This window comes from Pelodiscus sinensis, chromosome 19 (assembly GCF_052426305.1).
Source record: "Pelodiscus sinensis isolate ZL-2025 chromosome 19, ASM5242630v1, whole genome shotgun sequence".
Lineage (NCBI taxonomy): Eukaryota > Metazoa > Chordata > Testudines > Trionychidae > Pelodiscus > Pelodiscus sinensis.
The window spans coordinates 31,691,731-31,706,271 of record NC_143070.1 but is presented as its reverse complement, the minus strand read 5'-3'; the positions used below and the strand labels follow the sequence as shown (position 1 = coordinate 31,706,271).

The 14,541-nt window shown below is 55.0% G+C and overlaps 5 non-coding genes across 5 annotated transcripts; 2 read left to right on the top strand and 3 right to left on the bottom strand.

The window, feature by feature from the left end:
* The first annotated feature begins 5,370 nt into the window (after positions 1-5,370).
* Positions 5,371-5,444, top strand: TRNAT-UGU (transfer RNA threonine (anticodon UGU)). The gene has a single exon. It is a non-coding gene; the product is annotated as a tRNA-Thr (tRNA).
* A 3,801-nt stretch (positions 5,445-9,245) lies between these two features.
* TRNAG-UCC (transfer RNA glycine (anticodon UCC)) lies at positions 9,246-9,317 on the bottom strand. The gene has a single exon. It is a non-coding gene; the product is annotated as a tRNA-Gly (tRNA).
* Positions 9,318-11,578: 2,261 nt separating this feature from the next.
* Positions 11,579-11,660, top strand: TRNAS-AGA (transfer RNA serine (anticodon AGA)). The gene has a single exon. It is a non-coding gene; the product is annotated as a tRNA-Ser (tRNA).
* A 1,022-nt stretch (positions 11,661-12,682) lies between these two features.
* Positions 12,683-12,755, bottom strand: TRNAF-GAA (transfer RNA phenylalanine (anticodon GAA)). Its single transcript has one exon. It is a non-coding gene; the product is annotated as a tRNA-Phe (tRNA).
* Positions 12,756-14,468: 1,713 nt separating this feature from the next.
* On the bottom strand, positions 14,469-14,541 carry TRNAA-AGC (transfer RNA alanine (anticodon AGC)). Its single transcript has one exon. It is a non-coding gene; the product is annotated as a tRNA-Ala (tRNA).

Here is a 14,541-nt window from a genome sequence, read left to right as displayed (position 1 = left end):
TTTGTGCAAGAGTTCCTGTGCAAAATGTCTTGTGCAAGAGCACGTCCACACTGCCATGTGCTTTTGTGCAAGAATGTCCGTGGCAGTGTGCACACTCTCTTGTGCTGGAAAGCTCTGATGGCCTTTTCAGCCATAGGGATTTCTTGCACAAAAAAACCCGGTTGCCCATTCATACTACCTTCTTGTGCAAGAGCTCTTGCACAAGAGGGTTTATTCCTCATGGGGAGAGGAATAACTCTTGCCCAAGAAGCCCTTTTCCTTCATTTTGCTGTAAATTTACTTGCACAAGAACGCACGCGCAGTGTAGATGTTCCTCAAGTTTATGCACAAGAACGGCCATTCTTGAGCAAGAAGCCTGCAGTGTAGACGTAGCCCCTGCGTGCCCAGAGACGGGCTGGCTAGTCACAGTCTGACTCGGCGCGCGCTCTGCAATGGGAAGATGTCCACGGAGCAGGCAGATGGCAGCCGCACACGGCTCTGGTGGGCCCAGCATCCAGAGGAGCGTTTCCGATATGAGTGTTTACTGACAGCGTCCGTCTCTGGTCTGATTTCACAGTGTAGTGAGACACTGGCACCCACAGCAGCATAGATGGGGTGGCTGGAGGGAGTGGCTGGCGGGCGGTCGGTAGGAGCAGCGGCAAGTGGCCAACGGAGAGGGTGAGCCTCATTTGCATATCTAATGAGCCACCATTGTTGTGGAAGAGGCTCTTGCGCCAGAAGCTGACGGGGGACAATCAGCGGGCGGAGGGTTATTTTTTCTCCCCCCTGGGCTGATGTGGCTAGAACTGAGGAGAAGAAAATCCTCTTCCCTTCTCCTCAGAAGATGGAAATTGCAGTTGGTTCTCTCTCTGGTTCTACTAAAGCTGGACCCCAGGACTAGACTTTTTCATTCTAAAACCCTGATGAAAACTGAGAGCCAATTGCTCACAGGCTGAGAAAGTGAGTTAAGGAAGGGCACTGCCCAGCATGGGGCTTGAACCCATGACCCTGAAATTAAAAGTCTCATGCTCTACCAACTAAGCTAGCCAGGCTCTGTGGGAAAAATTTCCTACTATTCCATCACAGCATAACAGGAGCCAAGTGTTCTCCACTGCCTGACTCAAGGCTCTTTCTTGCCCCTAATGTGGGGTTCTGGTCTGTGGAGAGGTTTGAACTCGATCCCCACTCCCGACACACCCACTTCTTTCCCCACAAGGAACGGCCCCATTTCCATCTCTCCAGGTACAGGAGAAGGGCTCTGGCCTGTTCTCTGCAAAATGCTCAGCCTGTTTCATTTTCTGCAGGAACGAGTGGGATCCATGCGCCCTGTTCCCCAGTGAGAGGTATGTGTCCTCTTTCCCCTTTCCACAGACACAGCAGGCCAGGAGGCTATGAACCTCCAGAGGCCCCTTCCTACTTGGCCTCCCACAAAACTGGGGTGAAAAGCTGCAAGACCCCAGCCCTCCTGGGCCAAGCCATGGCAGAGGTAGCAGGATTGACTCCCGTCATCTCCTGCCCGTGCCCTGGTACTGAGGGGTCGGCCCCTTTCCTGCTGCCCCAACTCTTATTCCCACAATGCACTTTGTGCAGGGGCCGTTGGTCTTTCTGCCAAGGTGCGTGGCTGGGAGCCAGGACTCAGGGCCCTTCCCCCAATCCTCCCTCTGGCCCGCTCACACTGTCTGGCTGCCTCCAGCACAGGCTGAGCTCAGGGGCCAGGTGGGTGACCTGCCCTGCAGCTGTGATGGCATCAGGCCCTTCCCGCCTGCCTGCTCAGTCTGGAAATGGAGCTCCAGTGGCCTCAGACACCCAGCAAGAGGAACAAAACTCTCTTTATTGAACCTCAGGTGATAGAAACCAAAACACCTGAACCTTGTAACAACCTCCTGAGTCTTAGTAGGTCCCACTGAGTTTTGAACTCAGATTGCAGGAGTCAGAGTCCTGAGTGCTGTCCCTTACACCATGGGACCTGTGGTGTGAAAGTGCAGTGGGCACCTCTGACTCTCAGCTCTCAGGCTGGCCTCTGCTCTCCTGGCTCCCTCCAGCTGCTTCATCTCCCAGGACTCCCTGTAAGAAATGTGTCACTTTCACCCCTGGGAGCAGCTCAGCCATGCAAAGGGGCTGCCTGGGGCAGGACATTAGCCCTGGAGGGCAGGGGTGGGTGTGGCAGTGACATCACAAGGGCCTTTTGTAGTCCCTCAGCTTATTGGCTAAAGGAGGCTGGGATGTGATGACCTCACAGAGAGTCCATGACAATGGCCAGGTGGGACAGGCTGCAGGGCAGGGGCCAGATCAGAGCCCCCCCATGGCTTTGCTGCAGGGAGTCTCCTTGAGAGTTGCCCTTGAGGCCTTTTTGGAGCTTTTTCCTTTCCCACGACTAACTGACCTAGATGCCAGACATCGCTGTGGAGAAGGGAAGAGCCTCCAAGAAGGCCTCTGTAAATGCAGCAGGGGAATTAGCTCAAGTGGTAGAGCGCTTGCTTAGCATGCGAGAGGCAGTGGGATCGATGCCCACATTCTCCAACTGTGGCTCAACTCTTATCCCTTATTTTCACTGTCAGGGGCTCAGTGGCCCCCTCCCTCTTCCTACCTGCTCTCCCAAAAGAGACAGACCTGGTTCCCCTTTCTTTGCCACCAGCAATTGCCATGCTGCAAAGCAGAGAGTGGAGATATCAGGCTCTGTGGTGCAATGGAAAGCATGTTGGACTTTTAAGCTGCAACAAAATACAGGACTATGTAGCACTTTAAAGACTAACAAGATGGTTTATTAGATGATGAGCTTTCGTGGGCCAGACCCACTTCCTCAGATCAAATAGTGGAAGAAAATTGTCACAACCATATATAGCAAAGGATACACTTAGAAAAACCGAACACATATGAAAAGGACAAATCAAATTTCAGAACAGAACGGGGATACCGGGTGAATCCTCTGCTCTGGTGGGAGCAGCAGCAGGGTGGGTGGGTGCCGGGGGTAGGGGCTCCCCATTCTCCCTGGGACAGAGGCCCCTGTGGAGGCCCTGTGGGGGGAGGGTGGGGCAGGCTGTGCTGGAAGAGGCTGGGGGTGGGCGGCTGAGTGGCGTGAGGATTGAAGAACAGGACCCAGAAGCCTGATGCTGAAACTGCCCCTTAATGTGGAGTTTCACACCCTGACAGATCAGAATAAAGTGTCTCAAAGGAGCTACAGCCCCACAGCCCAGCCTAGGGATGGCTCAGCCAGTGGGTTAGAAGCACCGGGACACAGAGAGACTCAGGAGCTGCTCAGAGACAAGCACTGGCAAGAAGCAGAACAATTCCCCGGGCAGTCGATTGGTTCTGGCTCATTTGCTGGGACTTAAGGAGAACAACAAAGTCCTGAGTCTCCTCCCTGGGACTGGCCCCTGCTCAGCCAATCAGAACTGGGACTAGAACTGGAACACTGTGTCTACACTGGTAGGTTATTGTGCAAGACGGGCCACACTGCCCACTCTCTCTTGTGCAAGAAGTTTTATAGTAAAGTGTAGAAGAAAGGGCTTCTTGCCCAAGAGCTCTTCTCTTTTCTAGCAGGTGTAAGTCTTCTTGCACAAGAGCTCAGTACAGGGGTTTCTTGCACAAGAGAGCATCCACATTGCCATGGATGCTCTTGCACAAGAACCCACCACTGCAGATATAGCCCACAGGACCTTCAGAGACAAAGTCCAGGGCCCTGCCTCACAGCAGGACTAAACACCATCCCAATCAATGTCTCGCCAAAGAAAGGAAGTTACCAGGAGGGGGGTTTGAACCCACACAGATAAACATCCATCAGATCTTTAAGTCCAACACCTTAATCACTCAGCCATCCTGGTGGTGATGGGAAAAGCAGACATGAGAAAGTTCTCTCCCCAAACAGCCCAGGGACTCACTCTCAGAGCATCTGCCCATCCCATCCCTGTACCAGGGCTTCCCACCGTGAGGGCGAGAGCTGACCCCTCCCCACAGCGAGGAGGGAAGCAGGGAAAAGGGAAACCAAACAAGACAAAACCCAACGTCCCCAGGGATTCAGAGGGACAAAGGCCTGGAGGGGAAAATATCCCCCCCCCCCCCCCCGCTTCACCCAGTGTTTTCCCTGCCTTGCATTCGGCCAGCCCCCAGGGATCAGGCCAGTGTTTCCAGCCTTTGTGTTTGTACCATGGACAGACAAACCCATTCACAAACCTTTGCCAGACCAGTAACATTTTATTTAAATATCACTGCGCATGCACAGACTGCACTGAGCGCCGCACCGGGCTAAAATCTACTCACCACAGGCAGATTGCCCTAATTGCCGAGCCCTGAAATATCTACATACACATTATGCAAATAAGTGTAGATATCTGCAAACACTGACCTGCTCGCTCCCCCAACCTCGCACGTGCTGGGAGCTGGGAGCAGTTTCCCTGGACCCAGGCTGGGATCAAAGCCACCTCTGCTGGGAGCAGCCCTGGGCCAGATCCGCCCCCTATAGCCCTGGGGGGCTGCTCTCTGGGGAAGGGGAGGGGGTATCTCTTACCTGCCCCCGCAAGGGGCAGGGACTGGGCTGGGGGCACTGCCCTGGGAGAGGTTCCTACATTGCACCAGCCCTGCGGGAGATTCCCCCTCCTGGCAGGTGGCACTGAGGGAGCTCTGAGGCTCCAGGGCAAAGGCCTCCAGCCTCCCAGGCCTGGGATTAGGAGGCCCTGGAACCAGGCCCCCTGGAGTAGCATTGTGGCCAGGGGGCTCTGACCAACAAGGGGGCTGGCCCCAGAGCCCAGGGCCTAAGCTTGCCCAGGCTCACGCCAAGGGGCTTTCTGTGGTGCCAGGCGGGGGAGGGAGGCCAGGCCCAGGCCGGTGGGAGAAGGGGCAGCGCCTGCCAGGGCAGCAAGGGGAGCTGCAGGGAGCGAGACGCGGCGTTTCTGCTGGGATCACTCAAGGGTCCTTCTGCGGGTGAAGCGCCTGTGACACCCCTGTGCTGCTGGGTTCCTCTGCCCCTCCCCTGGGAGGCCGTCCCCTTCGGGGGGCTCTTGCCCTGGCACTCGTCCAAGGGCCACCTGGGCAAAGCAGCCTGCCCCAGGCACCTTCCATAGCTCAGCTGGCAGAGCAGAGGCCTGTAGCGGGTGCTTGGCAAGTGTCCTTAGGTGGCTGATTCAACTCCAGCTGAAAGGAGAGATTCTTCTCCCTCCCCCTGGCTGCAGGCCCGGCCTTAGGACCATGCGACTGCCTTGGGTCTGTCCCTTTGGGGCCTGGTGCTACAATTGACAAAAAGGTTTTGGGTACCAGCTGCCAATCTAATGTCTTGGGCTGCGCAGGCCTTGAGTCATGGCAAGAGCTGGAGGGGAATGGGGAATGGCTGCACTTTGGGATGGGAAGGGGGGGTCTGGCACCATAAAGTAGAACATTTTTAGGGTTCTTTCTAAGGAGGGCACCATGACTTAGTTGGCTAAAGCGCCTGCCTAGTAAGTAGGAGATCCTGGGTTCAACTCCCAGTGGTGCCTTGTTGCCAGCCCAATGGGTCTTTTCTTCCCACCATTCTTCAACATGTATCTGGAGTTGGTTTTACCTTCAGCTGAGCTTGGTGGTGCTCTCACAGTGGGAGTAGGATAGTAGCAAAGAGCAGGACGTACCCCAGGGGTTTGATTTAGTGAGGCTTAGCTAGACTTGCTAAATCAAGCTCTGGAAGACGGATTTCAGCAGCAAGCTCCATTTGAGTGAAGACATGGCCTAATGATGCCGACACTAATAGCCCCACTGCTGGTGACTCACAGAGGCTACATCTACACTAGAAGTTTTCTCCTTAAAAAAAATATGTTAATGAGGGATTCAATTGCATGAGTCACATGAGTCACAATCTCATTTGCATATTTTCTGCCAATGGGATTGTTGTGCAAAAACAAGCCGTGCAAACATTTTTTTTTGCACAAAACCCCCTTTTTTCACAAGATTCTTATGCCCCCCCCCCAGAAGAGGTATCCTGATCTTGCAGAAAAAGGGGGTTTTGCACAAAAAGAAAACTTCCATACTGCTTGTTTTTGCACAGCAACTCCAGCACAAAATCAGTTTGCCAGAAAATATGCAAATAAGATCATGACTCATGCAAATGAGACCCTCATTAGCACCTTTTTTGCTGAGAAAATTCGTAGTGTAGACATAGCCGGAGATTCTGGTGCTGATCATGCAATAGAAGCACATTATGTTTAAACAGCTGCCGTATGAATGTACCTGAAAGTCACAAGGATCAATGATCTGTGTGAAAGGCAGGTGGCCAGTAATTAGAGCCCCAGGTATGTTGTGTGCACAAGGGAAGGTAGGAATGTGCACCAGGCAGTCTGATAATGGTGTTTACTGTGTGTTTGTAACAGGCTCCTGCCCATCTCCGGTAGATTTGGGCACCTCCTCCACCAATTGCAATACACACTAGGCCGTTCCTCCCCAGCTGGGTGTGGTTCTTGTTCTTCTGCACAGCACAGCCCATGGAGACCAAGGACCTGCCATTGGGCTTCCAAATCACACCCTTGTTGAATGGATGGAAACAGAAACCAGACACACAGCGGGTTTGAGCTGGCTCCAGCCGAGGGACGGGTTTGCCTGGTTTATGGGCATTGGCACAGGACAGCAGTAAGGATTCGTCTTCATTTAAAGAATCCAAAAAATAGAAACCTAGAATATAATGGAATGGGAGAGAGAAATGTTTCCATTGAATGGTCAGTTGGATTCGAAGTAACGCTCATATAATTTGTAGTCTATCACTGAGCTACTCTCCCTGATGTTTGCACTGTTAGGAGTTGAGAAGGGAACAAGAGGCTTTTGTAGCCCACACACCCCTGGGCCTGTCTCCATCACTTCTGCCTCTGCCAGGTGAAGGGAGGCTGCTGGGCCCAGCATCTTTCTACCCAACCAGGGCTGGCTTTTGGGGAGAGGGAGGGGCCACTGGAGGCACTTGGTCCCCTGGCTGTGTCCAGGGGGAGGTGGCTCTGCTGAAAGCCAGACTGGTTTTCCTGTTGTTAGGCAGGACCCTGCAATCCATGTTCTCTCCTGCTTTTGTAGCCTCTGTTGCCTTCTGCAGGTGTCCCTTCTGATGGGACAGGCATGTTCTTCTCAGGGTTTGGGTTCCATGTTGCCTTAGGAAGGGGTGTGGCCAAACCACAGGCCTCACTGTGAGCAGAATTCAAACCTACGCAGGGAAACCCTATTGGATTTCTAGTCCAACACCTTAACCACTCGGCCATCACAGCTCTAAGCAACAGCAGGCCAGGGAAACTGGTAAATAATCTCAGTGCCCAGGCCTGACGTCACCTGACAAAATTCACACAGCAAACTATTTCAACAGTCATGAAGAGGAGTCCTGGGCGCTCTGGTCTGAGGCTGCCTTAGAGGTGAGTTCAAGGGGAAACCTCACAAAGGAGATTCCAGGCAGCCAGGCCATGGGGGTCTCTGAGATTGTCCCTGTCCCACCTGGCTGTTGCCATGGTCCCTCTGTGAGGTCACTGCCTCCCAGCCACTGAGGTGCTGTAAAAGTTCCTTGTGATGTCACTGCTGCCTTGCAGGCTCATGTCCTGCCCCTGGCCAGCCCCTTGGCATGTGTGAGCTGCTCCCCCTCTGCCCCCGTCACTCAGGGCTGGTTCTGGGGCTCACGCAGGGAACATCAGAGGCTGCTCAGGGGGCCACATTGCTAGGCCAGGGGCCCTCCTGTGGGGCTGTGAGTGTTGCTGTCCCTGCTGTACAGACACGGCCATAGAGCCTCAGGAGGCTGAAGCGGTGGGAGACACTTCCCTGGTTTCGGGAGGGAGACGAGACGTCAAGGCCCATGACTCAGAGCCAGCTACAGATACCCATGGAAAGCTGATTTTCAGAGGGGTGTGATCAGCCCTTCCTGTGCATCTGGCTTCTTCAAAGGGGCTTCATTAGGTGCTAAAAGTTGAAGAAGGGCCATTTAGAAGGGAGAATTTCTTTCCCTGGCAGATTTTTCTGTGTGCCCCAGTGGCCTAATGGACAAGGTACTGGCCTTCTAAGCCAGGGATTGTTGGTTCAAGTCTCACCTGGGATGACAGTTTTTCTCACTAACAAAGAGTTTACCTTCTTGTGCTCTCTGAAACAGTTGGCAAGGATGCCTGAGTGTTTTTCTCAGCAGTGCACAAGAGAGAAGCTGTTGCCACTGGGCCTGCAGGGCAAGACGAGCTTTACCTGCCCCCCTCAGCCTGACTCCCTACTTGGCCCCATTCCTGCCTCCCTTCCTGGGCTGACCCAGGGTCCAAAAGGGGCTGTGGCTGCTGCTGATGGAAGAAGCTGAGAGGTAAGGTGCTGGCAGCAAGAGATCCTGGCTGCCTTTTTTCCCTGGGTCTCAGTGCACTATGCCGGCCGCCAACCACCTTGACCAAACCTCAAACCAGCTGGATGAGCCAGCCCACATCACAGTGAGTCGCTAGTGGCCCTGTCAGAGAAGAGTCATTGGCAGCTGCAGAGACATCCCTTCAGCTGCCGGATGCGCCTTCTGAAAGGGCTATTTGTGAGTTAGGTTCTGTTTGGTTGGCTAGCTCAGTTGGTTAGTACCTGGAATTAGTAATACCAAGATTATGGGTTCAAGCCCTGTATGTGTCAAAGTTATGTTTGCTGTGGTGACTGTTCCACCTCACTTTATCTGCCTGCTATGGACAGGGAAGCAGAAACAGGCAAAAGACTGAGAGTTTTGCAGGACTCAGGCCAGAGAGCTGGTAGGAGGAGGCTCCAGCCTGCACAGACCCAGTGGCTAAAAGGCCCTTGACCTGGCCGGCTTTCCCTAATGGCAGGGAAAACTCTTCTCTTCCCTCTATTGTGGGGCTGCTTATGGGCCTGCTGGCTCAGCTGTTTAGAGCTTGATGCTAATAATGCCCAGGTCACGGGTACAAGCCCCATGCAGACCCCACAACAGCCAAATTAGTTTTGTTTGAGCTGCTCCCCATGAAAAGCGGTGAGAGGGAGCCCTTGGCTGTGGGACCCACTTGTGCCTGTTGCTCAGGGTTAAATAAGATCTCCCCCAGGAGGCTGCCTGTTCCCTTCCCACCTTGCATTGGCTGGGAATCAAATCAAGCAAAGGGCAGCAAACACCAGGCACTGTCATTGTCTGGGACACAGATAAAGATCCTCTTGGAGCTGTGATCCCAGGAGGAGTCTCTGCAGGCCCTGAAGTCCAGGTGGTGGAACATGGACATTTATGGCTGAATGGCCAAGCAAAGAAAGGCCACCTCCCTCCTACCCCCACATCCTAGACCAAGTCAGAGCCAAGGTCAAGGAATCACAGCAGAGGTATGTGAGGGAGGAACCACATTGGCTGGGAATTGAACCCAGGTCAACTGCTTGGAAGGCAGCTATGCTCACCACTATACCACCAATGCCTGCATGCAAAGCTCCTGGGAAAATAAGTGAGGGAAACCCACGTCTGCCATGAGGCTGGCCAGAGGCGAGAGGGTGCCTGTGTGGTTTGGGTAAAGCAGAACTTCTTGGCCATTAGCAAAGATCAGGAGTGGAGATACCCTGCACGCTCCATGGTGTGAGGAGCTGGGGATCTGGGCGGGAGAGGAGTCCCAGAGGTTGTTGGGTGGGAGAGTAGAGTTTATCAGACTTTGGGCTGAGCTCTAGAGCAGCCAACAGAGAAGTGGGGAAGTGGCTTCTGGATACTCTGTGTGGCTCAGGGATGCGGACCAAGAGCCGTCCTTGTGTTTTTTGCTGTAAAGTGTTGTTTCTGGGTCCTTCGCCTAAGATGGAGCACTTCTGCCTTCCGGAGAGTCATGTCACAGGCACAAGCCCCCAGAGACTCCTCCGGGGACACTTCACAGGCAGGGCCGGACCGAGCCATTCCGGTTCCCCGGGCTGACAGTTCAATTGCGCCCCGGGTTGGGGGAGGGCGCATGCGCGGAGCTGGCAGTGGCAGGATGCACATGCCTGACCCAGCCGGCTACCACCAGTCGTGCGCAGCCCGAGCCTGCCTGGGGTGGGTAAGCCTGGCCATGCAGGGCCCTGCAGCCATGGGGAGAAAGGCGCTGCTGACCGGCGCTGCGGGGGTTAACGTGGCCCCCTTCTCCCGGGCAGCCGCTGCAGAGTGGCTGCTGAGAGCTACTGCAGCCTGCAATCCGGGAGCTGGGCCCGTGATGCCTGATGGCAGCTATAAAGGGCGGCTGCCCGGCTAGCCCAGGCCTTAATCCAGCCCTGGTCACAGGACCAAGCAGGGGGCAGCAAACACCAGGCACTGTCAGTGTCTGGGCCAGAGATAAAGACCCTCTTGGAGCTGTGATCCGAGGGGGAGTCTCTGCAGGCCCGGCAGTCCAGGTGGAGGAATGTGGACATTTGTGAACATATGAACATCAGAACGGCCGTACTGGGTCAGATCAAAGGTCCAATTAGCCAAGTATCCTGTCTGCCGACAGTGGCCAGCACCAGGTGCCCCGGAGGGGGTGGACCGAAGACAACGATCAAGCGATTTGTCTCCTGCCATCCCGCTCCAGCCTCTGACAAACAGAGGCCAGGGACACCATTTCTACCCCCTGGCTAATAGCCTTTTATGGACCTAACCTCCATGAAATTATCTAACATATGGCCCAATGGCTGATGGCCTTGCAGAGAAAGGCCACCTCCCCACTCCTGCATCCTAGACCAAGTCAGACCCAAGGTCAACGAATTGCAGGAGGGGTATGTGAGGGCCCGTGAGGGCAGGTCCCGCTCTGGGGAAGCACCGCAGCACTGTGCATACTGTGAGGAAGTGGACCGAATCCCGGGGTGTGGGGAGCCCCTGTCTCCAGGGATAGTTGTGGAGTCTGGGATAGAGACACATGGGCAGCTGCAGCTTCAAAATGACAACACTGATGACCTGCACCACCAGGAGATGCAGGAGGACTCCCAAACGTCTTCAGGCAGCGGGGAGGGAACATCAGGTGAGTGCTGGGAGGTTGCAACACCCAGGACATGTCGACACTTGCAGTCTCCTTCAGGAGAGGGATGCAAATGGAGACATTCAAAATAGTAAATGAAATTGGGATTTAAATATCCTGCGCTACATTTGCATAATCGTGTCCGGGCGCTGTTTCAAAATACTTTATTTTGAAATAAAAAACACCGTTTAGATGCAGTTATTTGGGGAGAAAACCCTTCTTCCGAAATAACCCTTAAACACTCCCCTCTGGTCTGGACCTAACAGCAGTGTCAGCGTTTGCTAGTCGGGGCTCTGGACAGCACCTGCACAGAGGGAGATGGCAACTGCGGGACGCCCTGGCCAACTGTCCCAATGTCTCACAGCAGAAAAGAAAACAAAAGAGGCCAATGCAAACAGCCCCCTGGCAGTGAGGGAGTCAGCACGTCGGTGGGTGGGGCAGGGAGCTGGGGGCAGAGCTGGGCTCTAACTCGCTGGGTGACCTTGGCCCATTTAGTGAACCTCTCCCTGGCTCCATGGCCCTGTCTGTACAGCAGGGACAGCAACACTCACAGCCCCACAGGAGGGGGCTGGTTTGATGCTTCACCCCACGGCCCAGCAAGGAGCCCCCAAGCTCCCCTGTGCTCAGGGATCCAGGTTTCCCATGTGAATTCTGTGGGGCAGGTGATGTCAGGCCTGGGCACTGGGATTATTTACCAGTTTCCCTGGCCCTGGGGCAGTACTGCACTCAGAGCTGTGATGGCCGAGTGGTTAAGGCGTTGGACTAGAAATCCAATAGGGTTTCCCTGCGCAGGTTCAAATCCTGCTCACAGCGAGGCCTGTGTTTTGGCCACACCCCTAACCAGGGCAACAAGCTGCACAACCCCTGAGCCACTCTCCCTGCCCCCAGTCAATCCCTTTCTGCATATTCCGAGAGAGACGTGGGACATGGGGCCTCATCTTGGGTCCCTGAGCTCTAGGGAAACTCTCAGCTCCTGCAGCCTCTGCCCCCTGCCCAGCACCCCATGGCTCAGCCCTACCCCTGGGGGCTGCCCTGCTCCAGTGTGTGATAGTTGTTGAGAGGATGGAGTGTCTGGGGCTGCCCACAAAGGTCCATCTATTAAGGGCAGAAATGTTGGGGATGTGATGTGGGTCACCCCGCCCCCCCGGCCCTGTGTTGGGAGCAAAGGTCTAGAGAAGTATTGTGTGTGTGTGTGTGTGTGTGTGTGTTTGTTTCGGGGGGGGGGGGGGGGCCCGCGGGTCTTGTTTCCTGCGCTAGCTCTGCAACTTCCCCCAAGGCCTTGGCCAAAGAATTAGTAACAGAATATTTGTCCAAGTTTATGTACAGAAAAAAACTGACAAGAACTGACAAGTATGTTTATGTTTCTGTGGTGTGGTGGTTATGGTGTTTGCTGTTTGCTTAATATGCACAATGCAAAAGGCTCCTAGTTCAAAGCCAAGCAGAAATGGGGGGGAGCTCTGATCTTATTGTGGCTCCCCAGGTAAACACACAGCTCCTGCTGCTTGGATAAGCCCAACAACTGAGTAGCCAAGGAACAGCAAGAGGCCCTGTCCTACAAAGCAAGGGAGGGGCCAGTGTGTGTCCATCAAACAGACAGCCCCACCCTCAGAGGGCCCCCCATCTCTTGCACTCCTCAGGCCCAGGGGAGCACATTAGTGCCAGCAACATGCTCATGTGGTGCCATGTTCCAGCCAGGCCAACAGGGAGTATTTCTTGTGGCCTTACCAGATTTCCCCCAAGTGACACTGCAACTCAACTTTCCTCCTGCAGGGCAGCTTGTGATGACAGCTTTAAACAAACCCATCAACTTGAAGTTATTAGCCCCTATCAGCACATGCCAAAGCCTGGGATTGAACCAGGGACCTTTAGCTCTTCAGTCTAATGCTCTCCCCACTGAGCTACTTTGGCTGTGATAAGAGGCCTGTCTGGCCTGTAATTCTCTGTCTGGGACATTGTGTAGCTGGGCCGCATGTCATCATGCCCTGCCCAGGAAGGCGAGACTGGCCTGTCCACAGCGCCCCTCCCCCACAGCCCAGATTCCCTCTAAGCCAGGCCTGGGCAATACAGGCCAGCGGGCTGGATCCAGCCCATGAAGCCACCCAACATGGCAGCAAGAAGCCTCAGGCAGATTCCCTGCTCGCCCTGCCCCCACGCACAGCTGAGAGAAGGGGCTGCTGGGCCCTTTGTGTCTCTCAGCTGTAGAGGAAAAGGCTTCAAGCCTGGTCCCTGCTCCCAGCTTGTTTGTGGCCAATGGGAGCTGCCTGCTTGAAGCCCTGGCCAGTCCCCACAAGCTCTTATTCACCCAGGCTGGCTGGGAGTGAGCCACGTAAGTCTCCCAGCCAGAGCCTGCCTCTGGCACCCCAGCCCCTCCCTTCCCTCAACCCACAGGTACCCCACATAAACCAAACCCTCTGCCCCCCTGAACCCTCACCCCTCCCAGATCCTGCACCCCAATCCTCTGCCCCAAGTCACAACCCAACATGCTGCAACCGTTCCTGCACCCCAGTCCTCTGCCCCAAGCTCCTGTCTGCACCAACCTGCAACCCAGACCCCCCCTGCCCCCGTTAATAGCATGGAAAAGTGCAGCCCTGGGAGCAGTTCCCCATGAAAACTCATTGCCCACCCCTGCTCTAAGCTGTGCAGCAGCCCAGCGCCACAGCTGCCATGTCTCCCCAGAGCCCTTAGGCTGGCACTGGGGAGGCCTGAGTCCAGGCAGTGCCCAGCGGAACCCAGCAGGGGCAGAGGGTACTTGGGGTGGGGCCGGGGGCTGTTCTGAAAGGCTGCAGGCGCCGTTAGACCCTTTTGTCCTTCCCTGTCTCACCCCAGCGCTGAGCAACACTCAGTGTCGGTCTGAGCATCCGTCCTGCTCTGGGACGTGTCTCTGTGGCAGGAACCTGCCCAGGCGGCTCTCGCAGTGAGGCCCCTCCCTGGCAGCACCAGAGGACTCTTAACAGCAGCTGTGTTGACGTGCCCTGAGTGCTGAGTCAAGGGGGAGGCAGGACCAGGGGGAGAAGGCTCCATGACTGTGTCAGAGGGAGGCTCTGCCCTGGCCAGTGGGGAATCGTTACCTTTCTGAGGCACCAGGCCAGGGCTACTCGGAGAGGCAACGATTCCCCACTGGCCAGGGCAGAGCCTCCCTCTGACACAGTCATGGAGCCTTCTCTACCTGGGCCTGCCTCCCCCTTCACTCAGCTCTCAGGGTTCGTCGACACAGCGCATTTACTTTTAAAGCTATTTTGAAAGAAAACATTTAAATAGCTTGTTTCAAAGTAGCACGTCCACGCTATAGGGAAGGCTCAAAATTGGTCCGAATCAGGAACCCCTAATGTGGATGCTCTACCTTGACTTAGAGCCCCAGGAGGCACTGGGGAGTAATTACTTTGACTGGCCCTGGGCAGGAGCTATTTTGAACTAGCAGCGGTGGAGCATCCACACTCCGGCTATTGCAAAGTAGCTATTTCGGAAGAGGCGTTATCCCTCGGGCAATGGGGTTTACAGATTTGGAACTAAGCCGTGGTGGCTTTTGAGGGGAGTGAGTAGGAAGAGGGAGGGGCCACTGGAGGCACTTTGCCCTCTGCCTGGCTCTGCTGGTAGAAAAAGAACAGGGAACTCCCCACCCACTGGAGAATGTGGGTATCGATCCCACTACCTCTTGCATGCTAAGCAAGCGCTCTACCACTTGAGCTAATTCCCC